General features: G+C 34.7%; 1 protein-coding gene across 9 annotated transcripts in view; it reads right to left on the bottom strand.

Moving 5' to 3' along the window:
- The window catches only part of MARCHF1 (membrane associated ring-CH-type finger 1), an 857,900-nt gene that overhangs the window by 642,480 nt on the left and 200,184 nt on the right, over positions 1-15,236 (bottom strand).

Here is a 15,236-nt window from a genome sequence, read left to right on the forward strand (position 1 = left end):
AGGCCGAGGCTGGCAAACCACAAGGTCAGGAGAACGAGACCATCCTGGCTAACACGGTGAAACCCCGTCTCTACTAAAAATACAAAAAGTTAGCCAGGCCCACATGGTGGCGGTGGCCTGTAGTCCCAGCTACTTGGGAGGCTGAGGCAGGAGAAAGGCGTGAACCCAGGAGGCAGAGCTTGCAGTGAGCCGAGATCATGCCGCTGCACTCCAGCCTGGGCAACAGAGTGAGACTCCGTATCAAAAAAAAAAAAAAAAAAAAAAAAAAAGTCACTATAATAGTTACTTCACAGAATTCTTAAAACTGAAATCTAACGGAGTAAAAATTTGATAAACTACAATGTGCAAGTTTTGAGTACAAAAGAAACCAAATACATATTTCTAAATATTTAAGTTTTGCATTTAAATTAACACTTAGACTTTCTGGAACAATTAAACACACATTCCAGAACAGATTAATATTTTCTCCTGGAAAATAATTTATTCTTGAAGTCTATAGTAAGAACACTGATGGCAAATACAATTTATTTAAAAGATAATCAATTAAATTAACAATTGGTTATCATTTGGACAACCCAATTTTATTTGCTCCAAAATGCATATAATTATGACTGCTTTTTCCAGTTATTACTTTCAAACCAAAGATGAATGAGGTTGACTACTTGTACTGAATGTCATAAGTACAGATTACTTTTACAATAGCAAATCAGACAAATTGTTAGATTAAAATAATAATGTCAGATGCAATTTAATATTGTCTGGATGTGTTTCCCCTCCAAATCCCATGTTGAAATGCAATCTTCAGTGTTAGAGGTGGGGCCTGGTGGGAGGTGTTCGGGTCATGGGGGTAAATGACTCATAAACGGCTTAGCGCCATCCTCACAGTAATGTATGAGTTCTTGATTTATGAGATCATGTGAGAGCCGGTTGTTTAAATGAACCTTGCACGTCCTCCCCTTTCTCTTGCCATGTGACATGTCTGCTCTCACTTTGCCTTCTGACATGAGTGGAAGCTTCCTGAGGTCCTCACTAGAAGATGCCAGAGCCACACTTCCTGTACAGCCTGCAGAATCGTGAGCCAAAATAAACCTCTTTGCTTTATAAATCACTCAGCCTCAGGTATTTCTTTAGAGCATTGCAAGAGCAGACTAACACACAATTCCTTTCCTTTCTGATTCTTAAAACATGTTTCCCAATTTTATAATAAGTGCCATTCTATTGTTAGAAAGTATAGCTAGGGAGGTTAAAAAAAAAAGGTAATTACTCTGTAGAAATTGTCCCACACTATAAGGTCAACAAACTTTCTAAAACGTGTCCATTAGAAAACACTAGTCAATATTTCCTTCTGAATTAAAATAAGAAATTTCAAAGATAATAAGCGTATTCTTTAAGGCTCAGCACATGCTGAGATTCAATGTGCAATCTTGAGCTTTATGCATGACTAGTCCATAGTGAGAGGTGGGAAAAAACAATAAAGAAAAATCACCTGCATCAAAACTGACAAATTTCACTATAACTTCTCAGCTTCTTGGTTGCCAATTACACAAGTAAAAGAGTGTTATGTAAGTAATGGGGTTGATTGAAGTGAAGTAAATACAGAGCTTAAAAGTGAGCATTTCTAGAAAATATTGTTTCCTTCCTAGCTTCCTTCCTTCTGCCCTTTCTAAAATTATTAAGCACTGTGTACCAGATGTGTTATTTGGCATTAGAAATATGACTGTGATGTCGCTCAGAAAACAGAAAGGACTGCAGGGTGATTGTGGAGTACAAGTGAGGAGTGGTACGAGATTAGGAAGGCTGGAGGAGCAGTTCAACCTGATGGTCGTATTTATTGAGATTGTTTCTCCCAGTTTTCTCTCTCCAGGTGCTAGAAAACCTCAGTAGTCAGTGTTTTGATTAAGCTTACAGGGATTCATTTTTTCTACTGGGTTAAAGGTGCAAGGCAACATAATCTTATGTTGTTCTAATATATTTGTTTTAAAATAGATGCATTATTTAATAGTAGTATATAGTTGTATAGCTGTGCCTAATACCTACGTAAACCTCTTAAAAAATACCACAAAAACTAATTCTGGTAAATTATTAAGATAAAAGAGTCATGCTTTTTATAAGCCATTACTAATTAGCTAATTGTTCATCATTTGGGAAAAAGAGGTTTTTTTTTTTGTTTTTCTTTTTTGTTTTTTTGGTTTTTTTCATAAAAATTGGCTATGAGATATCTTGGGTTCATCCAGATGGTGTATGTAAGGACAAAAACTGTAAAGCCTTCTATTTAGGATATGTTTTGAACTGTGAGCAGAGCAGAAAATCCTTAATACATACTGTAATTATCCTAGTTCTACTTCTTACTATCGTTGTCACCCTACACAAACCTCAACCTATTTAAGCATTAATTTTCTTATCTTTAAAGATAACATACGTCTAGATTTGTGCAAATGAAATAACAAATGTAGATTCCTTGATATAATGGCTAGTAATTAATTCACTGCAATTATGACTTTTTATTACAAAATTATCCACAATTGAATTATCCACAATTGATTTATACATCTAAAAAGCTAAGAAAATTTAAGCCTTCAGGGTATAAATCTAGATATAAATATCCACAACCTTGCCCCCTATTTTCCCGTAAGTGCTCACATTTGTTCTAATGGTAAAATTTAGGTCTTCTCAATACTATTTACTTTACTTTTTTTCTCAAGGCAATATAATTTCTATATAAAATTAATCTATGATAAGTATCAACTTGGCTAGGCCATGGTACTCAGTTGTTCCGTCAAATCCCAGTTAGCTGTTGCTGTGAAGGTGCTTTGTAGATGTGATTGACATTTAAATCAGAAGACTCTAAAGTAAAGCAGATTACCCTCCGTAATGTAAGTAGACTTAATCTAATCGATTGGAGGCCTTAGGAGAAAAGACTGAGGTCCCTAGATGATAAAGGAATTCTGCTTCCAGTCTGTCTTCAGACTGAAGACTGCAGCACTGACTCCTGCCAGAACTTCCAGCCCACCACCCTGCCCTGCAGTTTGGGGCTTGTTAGCCCCAGTAATCATGTGAGCCAATTCCTTACAATCTTTCTCTCTTTCATCCCCCCACTCCCCAACACATATGCATTATCTTGGTTCCGTTTCTCTGGAGAACCCTAATACACCCCTGTAATCTTTTCTAAATTGTTTCTATTTGGACCTCAATAACCTAGCACTATTTCTAAATTTAGCAATCAGTCCTCACCAAGTCAGTCATCAAAAAGGCAACCTACATTTGCTGGAATATGGGGATAAAAATGATTTTAAATATCAATCTATTGATAAGAAATAAAGAAATAAACTCAACACCTAAAAAGTTTCAAAAGACCTTTGAATATCAAAAGGTATTATTAGTATGGCCTGAAAATCCCTCATAACATCTCACTTACCTCAAACCTTTACAGTTACTAAGGTAAGCCTGACTAAATACAGTCATTGTGACAGAAATGCCAAGGGTCGCATGCAACAGACGTAATCATTTAATACTTGGTCTTCACTAATGTAGTGTTAATTATAATATAGTCATTGGTGTTTGCCGCACTCACAGACATAGAAGCAAAATAGTGTCAAATATTTAGTATCATACAGCACTACCAAAAGGTATCAAATATATCAAATATATTTGCTATGGATTTTTTTTTCTGTTCAGACTGATGCATATCACAAGGGAAAAAAAATAGTCATCCCATTTCTAAATGACTTCAGGTAATACTAAACCCCTTAGCAATCCTAATATTTAATTGGCCTAAAATTAACTCCCTAGTGACAAAAAAGATACAGGAGTACAGAATTACGAAATCAGAGAACCAAATAATTATCAGAATTAATATGCCCCTACCCTAAGACTTTGGGAATCTAAGATGCAGCTTTTCTGAGAAGGATAGAGATAGTCCATTTTTGTGTTGCTAATTTTATTTTTTTCACACAACTGCCTCATGGAAATATCATCATTAGATCCACTAGCAGGGGCTTTAATTTTATAGTCCTTCTATGACACTAAATAACCGAGCGATAGGTTTCTCAGGAAACACACTGAGTGTCTGAAGAAACTCACTCTGTGAATAACCATCAGGCCTTCTGATTCCTTAATTTTATTCTTAGATTTTTCTTGATTTTTTTCTTAAATTCAATTTGTTATTTATCTGAGTACCTTGTGTGCTCTCTCTCTCTCTCTCTCTCTCTCTCTCTCTCTATATATATATATATATATGAATGATAGAATTAGGCATGTTTCCTATCCCCATGGAAACGACAGCTTAATTAAATGATTTATACAGCCTTTTCTGATATGTTCCTTCATATAGCCCTTAATAGTTTCAAGTGTACTGCAGTGAAGCTAGACAGGAGGAGGACATTTGTGTTCTTTTGTGCTGTACCTCTGGCATCTGGAACAATACTGGCACATAGAAACGGCTCATAAATCCTGACCAAGTGATTTGATCAATGAATAATCTCACATACACTATTTTATACAAGTAACTTTCCTATGGCCAAAAGAGAAATCCTTTTGTAAATAATAAGACCAAGACGTAAAGAAGTAATTTACCAAAATCACACAATAAATAAGGGACAGAACTGAACACAGAATCGAGGTTCTTTGATTCCTCAGCTGCTGCAGTTACCATGCACGGAGAATTGCATGGCTTGTAAATGACAAAGGAGATTATTGTGGAATGAAGTCAATGTCATCTACTCTTTCAGAGACTCAATATAGATTTTTTTTTCTGCTTTTAAGGTAAAACTAAGGACAAGTTCTTTTTCTTCTAACAAGGTAGGTTTTTTAATGGAGAATGCAGATTTACTGGATATGAGTTAAACAAAAGCAAGCTTTCATATTGATAGCAGTAAGTGACATACTTAAGAAGAAAAATGGATGGTCCCAAACCCAGGGAAAACAAAGGGTTACACCTTTCATAATTTCAGGTAAAATGTCATGCAAACATGCATGCAGATTTCTCTCTCTCTCAATCTCAATGTGTGTGTGAAAGACACACACACACACACACACACACACAGACAGAGACAAAGAAAGATAGAGACAGAGAAAGAATGTGGCTAAAAGTGTCCTTCTGCATCTGTCAGATCACAAGAAGCACTGCATCTGCTTTAACCTGAGGTATAACAATCTAACAATCTGACAATCTGTCCTAGAAGGAATGTCACTGAAACATGCTCTTTTATTGATCTATAACACAGTGCTGATGTGCAGCGATGGTCTTATTTTACACATAAGACCACAGTTTTCTGAAAATGCATCCTTGAACCCAATCACATTCCTAATTCAAAAAAACAGTACATATATCTAAATTCAAATAACTTCAATATAATAAAGTTATATTATAACCATATATAATAAAGTTATATTATAACTATATATAATAAAGTTATCATCTTGTTTGTAGCTTTGGACCTAGTGGTGTCAACTACTGTGTACTGTCTTGTTAGGAAAGGGGTAAAGTCTTTGTACCAAGTAACTTTAGTTTGGAGATGCCTAACTCCCCCACCTGCTCAACCTTGATACAGCCAGAATAGACAGAAAAGCCTCTGGACAGAGGTGACTCTTAAACAGAGGCCTGACTGAGGGATAGATAAACACAAGGAGAAAGTGCAGGAGCAAAATTATGTGTCCAGTAAAGATCTGGGCTCTCTGGAGGAATATGGAAAAGTCAGCCTGGTTGCAGGAAAGAGTGCAAGATGGATATAATGTAAGTGAGGTTTCCTTACCTCCCTTAACAATTTTAGTTAATGATGTAACAGAGAAACAATTATAATTGGGTCTGTACTTCCCATCAGATCTAAGGAGCTCAAGCTCCTAGATTAAATCACTGAGTACTAATGGTACTATTTGGTATATGAATACTTAAATATCACTACAGTGTTAATTACTATGCCATATTTGGATGGGTTCGTGTTTTCTCTGTTAAAATGGAGCTTAATGTCTAATAATAATAAAATTTTGACTTATTTCAAAAATACTGGTATTTTTACTATGGTAATTAAATTAAAAATATGGCTTGAGCTTAAAAATAAAAATATAAGGAGAAGATAATAATACAAAGGCCTAGGGAAAATGAAAATTACCAAAAAAAGGAGAAGCCTTTCTCCCATGAGTTGACAAATCTTGCATCACATTTGTTGGTCTTTCTTCCCGTAGAACCACCCTGACCCCAAGATGAAATGATACCACCTGGAGAAAAAGTTCAGGGCTGCGGTTTATAGAGAACACCATGTGGCATGCAGACTCTCCCTGTGTTGGCGGGCAGTGTGGTTGTGGGATGAGGCTATGTTCTCCTCCTCATACTGTTGCTGACAGTTTTCTATTTCCATAAGTGGCTTATCAATAAGCACTGAGTTTGCCAGGGGCATAATCCCAGGGAGCAGAAGGAGCTGGTGATGAGATAGAGGGAGATTATTTTTTTCCACCTTTTTAATGGAATTCTATAAAGGAAAGGCTGTGATTTCCTCTCTACACCAGTACAGGATTCTGCACACAGTAAACTCTTATTAAGCTAAAATTATTAAAAAATAATAGACACCATTTGTCACTAGCTCTGCATTGTGATTTCATTTAGCATTAATTTCTTATAGCCATATTCTTATGACAAAGTATGTAATACTTGAACAAACAAAAGAAAATAGTAGTAAGTTTATATGGATTAGTAAATAATACACTAATACAATAATATTGAATAGTTTCAAAAACACAATATGCTCCTAAAGTGGTACAGAAACCACTGAAAATACGATTTGCCCAAGTAATGTCAGTTGATGTAATAAACCTCACTTCAAAAAATTAATTAGTTGGATTTAAAATACATACACACACATACATATAGAGGCTGTAAAGGGCACCTTAATGGGAAAACTTTGCACATTCATCCTTTCTTATAGGCTAATATGACAAATATCCTTTTTATAAGATACCATTAATATGTCTTCTCATTTGTAGTTAATAATCTCCATCTGGCAAAATCTCTTTTTTAAAAAAGAAAATTTTGATTTTGCATAAAAACAATTAGATGATCTATAACCTACAGTAATACTAAACAAGTCAGGAAAAATACTGAGAAGAAAATTTTGCTCAGTCTAAGAATATGTTAATAATTTCCAGAGGGAGAATTTGAATACTGGCTAAATGTTTATGGCAAGGATATACTAGGAAAAAATTAACTCCATACTAGATGGTAAAACTTCTGATGTTGGACATTTGGGTTCATTCACCACTGACTCTCTAGCAGTGACTTATCTTTGTACTTTGCAAATGCTGATTTTCTTGATTGAAATTACAAGACTTTAATAAAGGTCATATCCTTTAGTAGTGAAAGCACTGAATTAAAAAGACAAATAAAATTTTCCCAATGTTTAATTGTGAAAAAATTTCATGATTAGGCACAGGGTTATACATTTTTTAATGCAGGAATTTATATTGAATTATGGCTTCTGCGCTGGTAATTTTATTGGATGTAATAAATATAGAGTTATTAGATAAGTTCAACATGTGCTGAATTTAAAGAATTTTATGTCACTTGAACTTTTACATAAGTGTTTGTAAAGTACTCTTGCCTAAGATGGAAGATTAGTGCAACTAACCTTTCAAGAAGGTCAATTATATAAAATTGCTACCTAATAGTATTCTAGCTGTCCATTTAATGTTCATCTAATAATTTTAAAATTATGTTTCAGAGTTGCATTGACTGAAAATTATATGGAGCTTGGTAACAATAAAATATTTCAAGGCTTAAGTTTTATTAAAATATAAGAACTGGCATGGTGCTCCTTTATTTTTTATAAAGGGAGGGATTATGCAGCAGAGGAGACAGTGATATATCATCTTTAAGCAGATAAATGTTTTATTTAGGTCAGGACAGCTGAATATGAGTCTGGGCATCCAAAATTCACCCTAATTCTCAGACAAGGCACTCTAACTCTTACTATTTTGTAAGATTTAGTAAGTAATAAGTAATACAATTTAGACCAATGTAGAATTTAGTGTTTAAGGAGAAAATGCCATTAGAACTGCTACATCCGCTTGCCATCTTTATCTCCATTGCTCTAGTCCAACCTGCCATCTCTCATCTGAACAATGCAACAGGCTTCTCACTAGGCTACTTAATATCCATTCTAGACATTTACCTTCCTAAAACTTGTTTTCAATTCTGCAACCAGAGAAATCTTCTCAAAGTAAAATTCTCATCATCTCATTTCCTTATTTAAAATCCTATTTTACTGGAGTCCCACTGCTCACAGGATGAAAACGAAATCTTAGTATGTCTTGCAAGTTCCCACAGTGTGGGGTCCCCATTGCCTCTCCCACTTTAGCCACCTAAGCCTTCTTTAGCTCCTCACACCCACCAACCTTCTCCCTCCACAAAACATTTGTATGAACACGTCCTCTGCCTAAATACATTGGCCTCCTTTGACTAATTAACTCCTACTCTCCCTTCAATGTTAGCTCCCAAATTAGGTAAAATTTTTCTTTTTAAGGTCTTCATGGTCTTGTATATCTTTTTGTATCATATACACAAGACACACACAATCATATATATGTATACACACACAAGCGCATTACATTTCTACACTATGTATGTCTAATTTTTAGCACACACTAAGGCATAATAAGTTTTATTAACTATGTTCAAGAACTACAACTAATTTCATGCTAGGGAATAGACAAAGAAAAGACTCCAATTTGAAGACACAGAAGAGGCATTCTAATAAAATTCTAAAATCTTACAAAATAAAACTCCCCAAAATAGTACCATTCCAAGTTATTTATTTCCATGACAGTTTTTTGATAACTTTTCTATAATGAACAGTGCTAAATTATGATGCTTCTTCGGGAAGGTGATTATATTTTTAGTACCATCAAATAGATGTGATAAGTGCTGCTTAGAACATGACAATATAGTCCTAGCTCAAAGATTTTCTATAAATAAAATTATTCTTCCCTAGATTTATGATCTTCTTTTTATATTGTGGCAACACAGTCCATGAACTACTATTATTTTTAAATTTGGTTTCAAGTTAATCTATTTTAGCTAAGGACTATGCCACAGGTTCTTGAAATTCTATTTTTAGTATCACATTATAAATTCTCTGAATATAGACAAAATTAAATCATTTGCCAGTGTCAGCTTTTTCTCTTGGGACTCAATCATGCATACAACCTATAATAGACAATTCATGCTGTACAATTAGAACTTCGGGTAAAAGGTAATTTTTTCTCTTCTTTTTCTCTGAAATTCATTAACATAAACTGATGAATGAAATTCACAGATAAACATTACATTGACAAATAATTAATAGCTATGAAACACTAATAGGTTTTTCATAAAGACATTAATATGTAGACATAATCTGGCTCCCTCTAGATCTCTGTGCTCTTCTCTAGACCACATAGTGTAACGGGAGCCTGACATAGATCAATACAGTGAATAAAGATAGAATAATTTAGAAAAGATTTAAAAATATAATCACTAAACTTGACTAATAAGTATATAGCAATTTTTAAATATTTCTATAAAATATTTTCAATAACAAAATTGACCTTGTTAAGGTCAAAAAGCAAGAATTGTACAGAATGTATTTTCTAAGTTAGGTATATAGGTATCAGAGAAAGCAAGGCATATTAGTAAGTAAAAAAAAGCAACTTGCAAAGAAATATAAGTTCATTTTTCTCAAAGAATATCATCTCTCTCCTTCCTTCCTTCCTTCCATCCTTCCTTCCTTCTATACATGTATTGATAACATATAATATATACACATTTTTAGTGTTTACATGTACATTTATAAACGTGTCTGATGTATGTGCAAGAAAAACCAGTTACAATACTGTTACACAGATTTTACAATCATATATTTTAAATTAAATAAATAATTCTAAATTAAACAAAGAAGAAGCTTCCAAAGTCAGCTACACAGTGATGCTCAATATATGCAAGACTCCTGTTATCAGAAATTAGTAATTTGACATTCTTTATACTTTTCCAACCTCATATTTTTCCTCTGAAAATTTAAGTTCACATTTTTGTGCTATTCGTAATGGAGATAGAAAATATCTAGACATAAGACTTCTTATTTAAAAAAAAAAAAACATTCATGTCAAATGATAGAGTCTCAGAATTTGAAGTGACCAAGAGATCAAAGTGTAAATCCCTTATTTTTAAGCTGAAGCATTTAAACTCAAAGACTATTACCAATTTAGCCTCAACATCCCTCAGCCTAATATTAAAAAGTTCTATTTCTTATACTTTCCTCTTATTTTATATTTTTACAACTGTTAACTTTTTCCATTCTCTAATTGTTTGATCACTAAATTTTAACAGGTTATATAACTTCAGGATTCAAAAAGTAAAATGTTAAAAAGCAATATACATTAAAAACTCACCTCAAATCTCTATTCCCATCTACCCAATCTAATTCAATTCACTCTACATAATCACACTTATTATTGCCAAATGAATGTATGATTTCTCTTTTAACTTTCCCAATGTAATGCATAAAAAGTGGTATTTGAGAATTATCTGTTCAAATCTTTACTTTTTGATCCACTGAGTATCTGGTCTATTTCTTTATAATCTTTTGTTTGTGATAAGAGTAGAAAATCTTTTCCCCATTTTTTCATTTACCTTTTGACTTTGTGAGATCTGTTGCCATGTAAAAGCTTCTAATTTTTATGTGGTCAAAAGCATCAATCTTTTCTTTCAATTTTCTTAATTTTGAATTCCAGAAAAGCCTTTTCACTCTGTGGTTAGAAATAAATACCCTACATTTTCTTCTAGTTTTGTTGCTTTGTTTAAATGTACATTTTTAACTTTTGGAGCCAAAATTATTCCAGGCTGATGCCATACACCACGCATAGTGCTGGGTGATGCAGCACTGACAAGATAAGCAGGTAACCACCATCATGGAACGTAAAATACAGCAGAGGAAGAAGCCAACCATAACCCTGATTCAAATAAAGTGCAATGGAATTCATGAGACATAAAGGTCAGGATTTTATAGGAGCATATAACAGGGACATTTAATCAAGTCTAGGAGAGAAGAAAAGAAAATCATCATGGGAAAGCGACATTTAGGAAGAGGTAGGAAAGAGAACTACTGGTCCTTAGTCCACTGAAGCAGGAAGCAGAGGAAAGAGGCAAGAAGAATGAAAGTGCTCCAGGAAGAGGTTCCCTTTAGAACATTCCAGCCTCTTGGAGTAGAATCTTCAAAGTCTTATACGAAATCTATGATTCCTTGGCGGGGGGGAGGCAATAATGGGAAATCATAGAAATTTTTTAAACACCCTGAGGTTCAGATATAGGTATTGCTCGATACAACAGTGGTAGAAATTCATAAAGTGTAAAGCTGGTTTGCTCAACACCACAATATGAGATTTTACAACTTTTTCCCTATATAATTCTTAAGTTTTCCAGTTACAGTTTATATCCCTTCACTCACGCCATTGATTATAGGTACAAATTTACAAGATGTGATTTGAAATAAACTGAGAAAACAGTATCTCCCTCAAATATTATCTATATGCTTTTGCCATATACCTCTTTTCAATCTTTCCATATCACCTATTTGGTGAATAGTTACCCACTTTTAGCTTCCACATTGAAGAGAAAGTAATTCTTTCTACCAAAATAATTCCATGTCCATTGTTACATACACAAAACACAAAAGGATACACTCTGCACTGATGGTCATGGATTGTGCCTGAAATAAAAAGGGTTATACGAGTTAAATAGTAGCAAGAAGTTTGCCTAACCTATTGATAGAAAACAAACCTCCATAGAAATTAGTTGATAAAGACTCATACAGAATAATATGCGTAAACAATAACATAATCAAACATGAATTTCCTTGGTGGTATGGCCCCTAAAGTAATGATCAACTCCCAATGTTGACCTGACCATTTGAGATACACAGGAAAGGCCCAAGCCTCATCAGACCTGTCCTTGTAGTCTCAGTTAGCCATAATGCCTAAATGTAATTCCAAGATTCTGAGTGATTATAAATGGATCCTAATACCCAAACTTACATAGAGTATGTTGTCTAAAAATATTGGTACAGCAAAATAAAAAGAGCTCTTTGGATGGCTGGTAGTGATAGCGGCACAACTAAGTGAATGTACTTAATGTCACTGAACTTTAATATTAAAAATGATTAAGATGGTAAATTTCGTATTGTTTGTATTTTATCACAATTTTAATGAGACATAAGGATTTAAAAAGCAAAACAAAAATTTAAAAATGTGCATTAACAATATAAATATGTCATTCTAGACAAACTCATTTTATTTTCCTCATAAAACTCTTTAAGAATTATATTTTGATGCCCAGGATGTGTGTTGGGAATGGGCAAAAATATCAGTAAACCTCAACTCTGATGGTGATTTATGTTTGTATTTGCTGTATGTTGCATTAGCATACTACATTAGTTTTAGCTAAGACTCTAATACTAATATTTTCAGATAAACATTGTAGCACACATAAGGCATCTGAGTGAATGGTTATTTTTGATTGAATTTAGCTTTTATTTAAAAGACAAAAATATTGCCATCACCATATCCAATAACTTCATTAGGAAAATTTCTTTCCACACTTAACCAGTCTTGAGTTCTGCACACGTCAAATAAGTTTTATATGATATGTTACCATATGCTAGCAAAACAGGTTTTATAATAGAGTAATATATACTGCCAGACAACATTAAGTATTTAGAGACATAAGGATTGTTGAAGAGCAATATATTTCTATGATTAAATTTCATGTTTGTTTTCATGACATCTGAGGCTCAGCTGATCTAAAGGAAGAGCTATTAACTCAAATATTTGCTACACACTATGGAGAGTTTAAAAGTAAGACTTTCTATTCCCATTAAGAAGATACCTGTATGATCTATACAAAATAAATTACTTATTTTCAGAAAAAGTAAACACTAAAATTCCTTCTAAATTGTAGAAGATATTAAAACTAGTCACACACACACACACACACACACACACATACACACACACAAAAAAACATTTCAAGCCAATATTTTCAGTTCTTTGCAAGAGTCTATGATTTTATTGAGGGTTTAATAAGACAAATGCTGATTTCTGGTTTGTTTTGTTTTGAGATGGAGTCTCGCTCTTGTTGCCCAGGCTGGAGTGCAGTGGGGTGATCTCAGCTCACTGCAATCTCCGCCTCTGGGTTCAAGTGATTCTCCTGCCTCAGCCCCCAGAGTAGCAGGGACTATAGGTGCCTGCCACCACAACCAGCTAATTTTTGTATTTTTAGTAGAGACGGGGTTTTGCCATGTTGGCCAGGCTGGTCTCAAACTCCTGACATCAGGTGATCTGCCCGCCTCAGCCTCCTCCCAAAGTGCTAGGATTACAGACGTGAGCCACTGTGCCCAGCCAATTTCTGGTTTTAATAATCTTTGAAAATGCAGTAATCCTGAAGCCCCATAATCACCAACATGAATAATGTGTTAAATTCAGGATCTCCTTGAGGGTAGAAAAATTGCCTCAATTAATCATTACTTTGGTGAATGGCTCTCCTTTTTAAAAAACCTGTCATCCTCAAAGAATTGATATCATTTAGCCATGCTCTATGTGATTCTGTTTTGTAAAAAATTGAGAACCAATACACTGTTCACTTCTAACTTTCTACTACTGACTTTTATTCAAGCAGCGATGCACTCTATGAGCCAGTGCAATCTTTTTGGCTTCTATTTGGAAGGGTGCCTTTTGTGTTATCTGACCCTACTGTCCCATTCTTAAAAGCAGAAACAGTATGATCTGAGGTGAAGAGGAAAAGCTCTCCCACTCCCAGTTAAAAACTCAGATTTGCTCAGATCTGTCTTTCTGTACTTTCTTAGTGACAGAAGCTCACATGAATGAAAGCCTCAGGGCAATGTGGAGCTATTTAAGAACTCTTTAAGTTTTAAGCTAAAGACCTCTGAAGAGTTCATTCTTATCTTCTACCATTTAATTAGCTAGATATTATCAGGTTCTTCGTAATATAATGGCTATTCTTAAGTACGCTACCTGTGGACAGGGCCTTGAAGGTGTGTGACTAAATCCCAAAACTAGAGAGGAATGTATCCAAAGGCTCTAGGTTAGAGCAAGGATGTCTAAGGTGTCGAAAGTAGTTTCCATGTTTGTGAATCAATTATTTATAAGTATTATTATTATTAAAAGCAATATGACTTGAGATGGTATCAATTGCCTTCAACTATGGCTGAAGCAATCTTTTTTTTTTTTGCATGAAATGCACATAATCTTCTGATCTTTCTCAACTCTCAGCATCTGCACACCATTTATGGGCACTGGGCACACTTGTGTGTTAGGGAGATAGTCTCCAAGGATTTGGTATTTCTGCTCATCCTCTAAGCAAAGGGCATTGACAGCTTTGTTCAAGGAAATCTACAAAGCTGCTGTGGGGGCAGGGAGCAGATTTGCTTATGCACCAGGGTCGTAAAACTAGGTCTCCCTCCTCTCCTGGAGATGTTCCAGGATGATAGAGAAAGTATCTCCCTCTGGATCAGAGGGCAGATTGGTTTCCTGACCAAGAAAATATGAATAATGTCTTTCTCTAAATGGAGGATGAGCAGGTTTGCTTGAAGTCACCTTGTAAGTCTGGATTTCCAAGGCGCCTCAGTTGTGGCACAGACTCACCATGTGTATAGTATCTACCCAGGCTTCCTCCACATCACCCCCATAGGACCTGAGGGGATGGGGATTTGACGTGAACTTGAAGCTCATGCTGTCTGCTGTGCTGTGAGTAATAAACAGCTACATCACTTGGGTGTGTTGTATCCTCACTGACTGAATCTATGGAAGCCTGGCAAGGGCAACTGGAAGCTGCAATATTTGCTGCCGCTTAGAATCTGCTTGAGCACTTGACAACACGGACCCTAGTTGTAGGTAAATGAAGAGAAATCAATACAATGTTTTTAGTAATAAAAATAAAGCATAGCCTTTAAAAGTGACTAGTCACAATTGTTTCATGTAATGATAGGAATTATAGTATTTATAACTATTTTCACCCACATAGGTCTATTCAGCCTTGATGGCAGATAGCTTGTTTTACATGTCACCTTCCCCATCTTTTTTGACTCTTTAAATCTCAAATTAGAAAATCTAGTAAACCTATAAATTATTGTAAATGGCAATTATTTCTAACACTGTGAAGCCCTTCGGAATACTCAGATTGAACATGGGCTCAGAAATTC

This window comes from Pongo abelii, chromosome 3, assembly GCF_028885655.2.
Source record: "Pongo abelii isolate AG06213 chromosome 3, NHGRI_mPonAbe1-v2.0_pri, whole genome shotgun sequence".
In the NCBI taxonomy this organism is placed as follows: Eukaryota; Metazoa; Chordata; class Mammalia; order Primates; family Hominidae; genus Pongo; species Pongo abelii.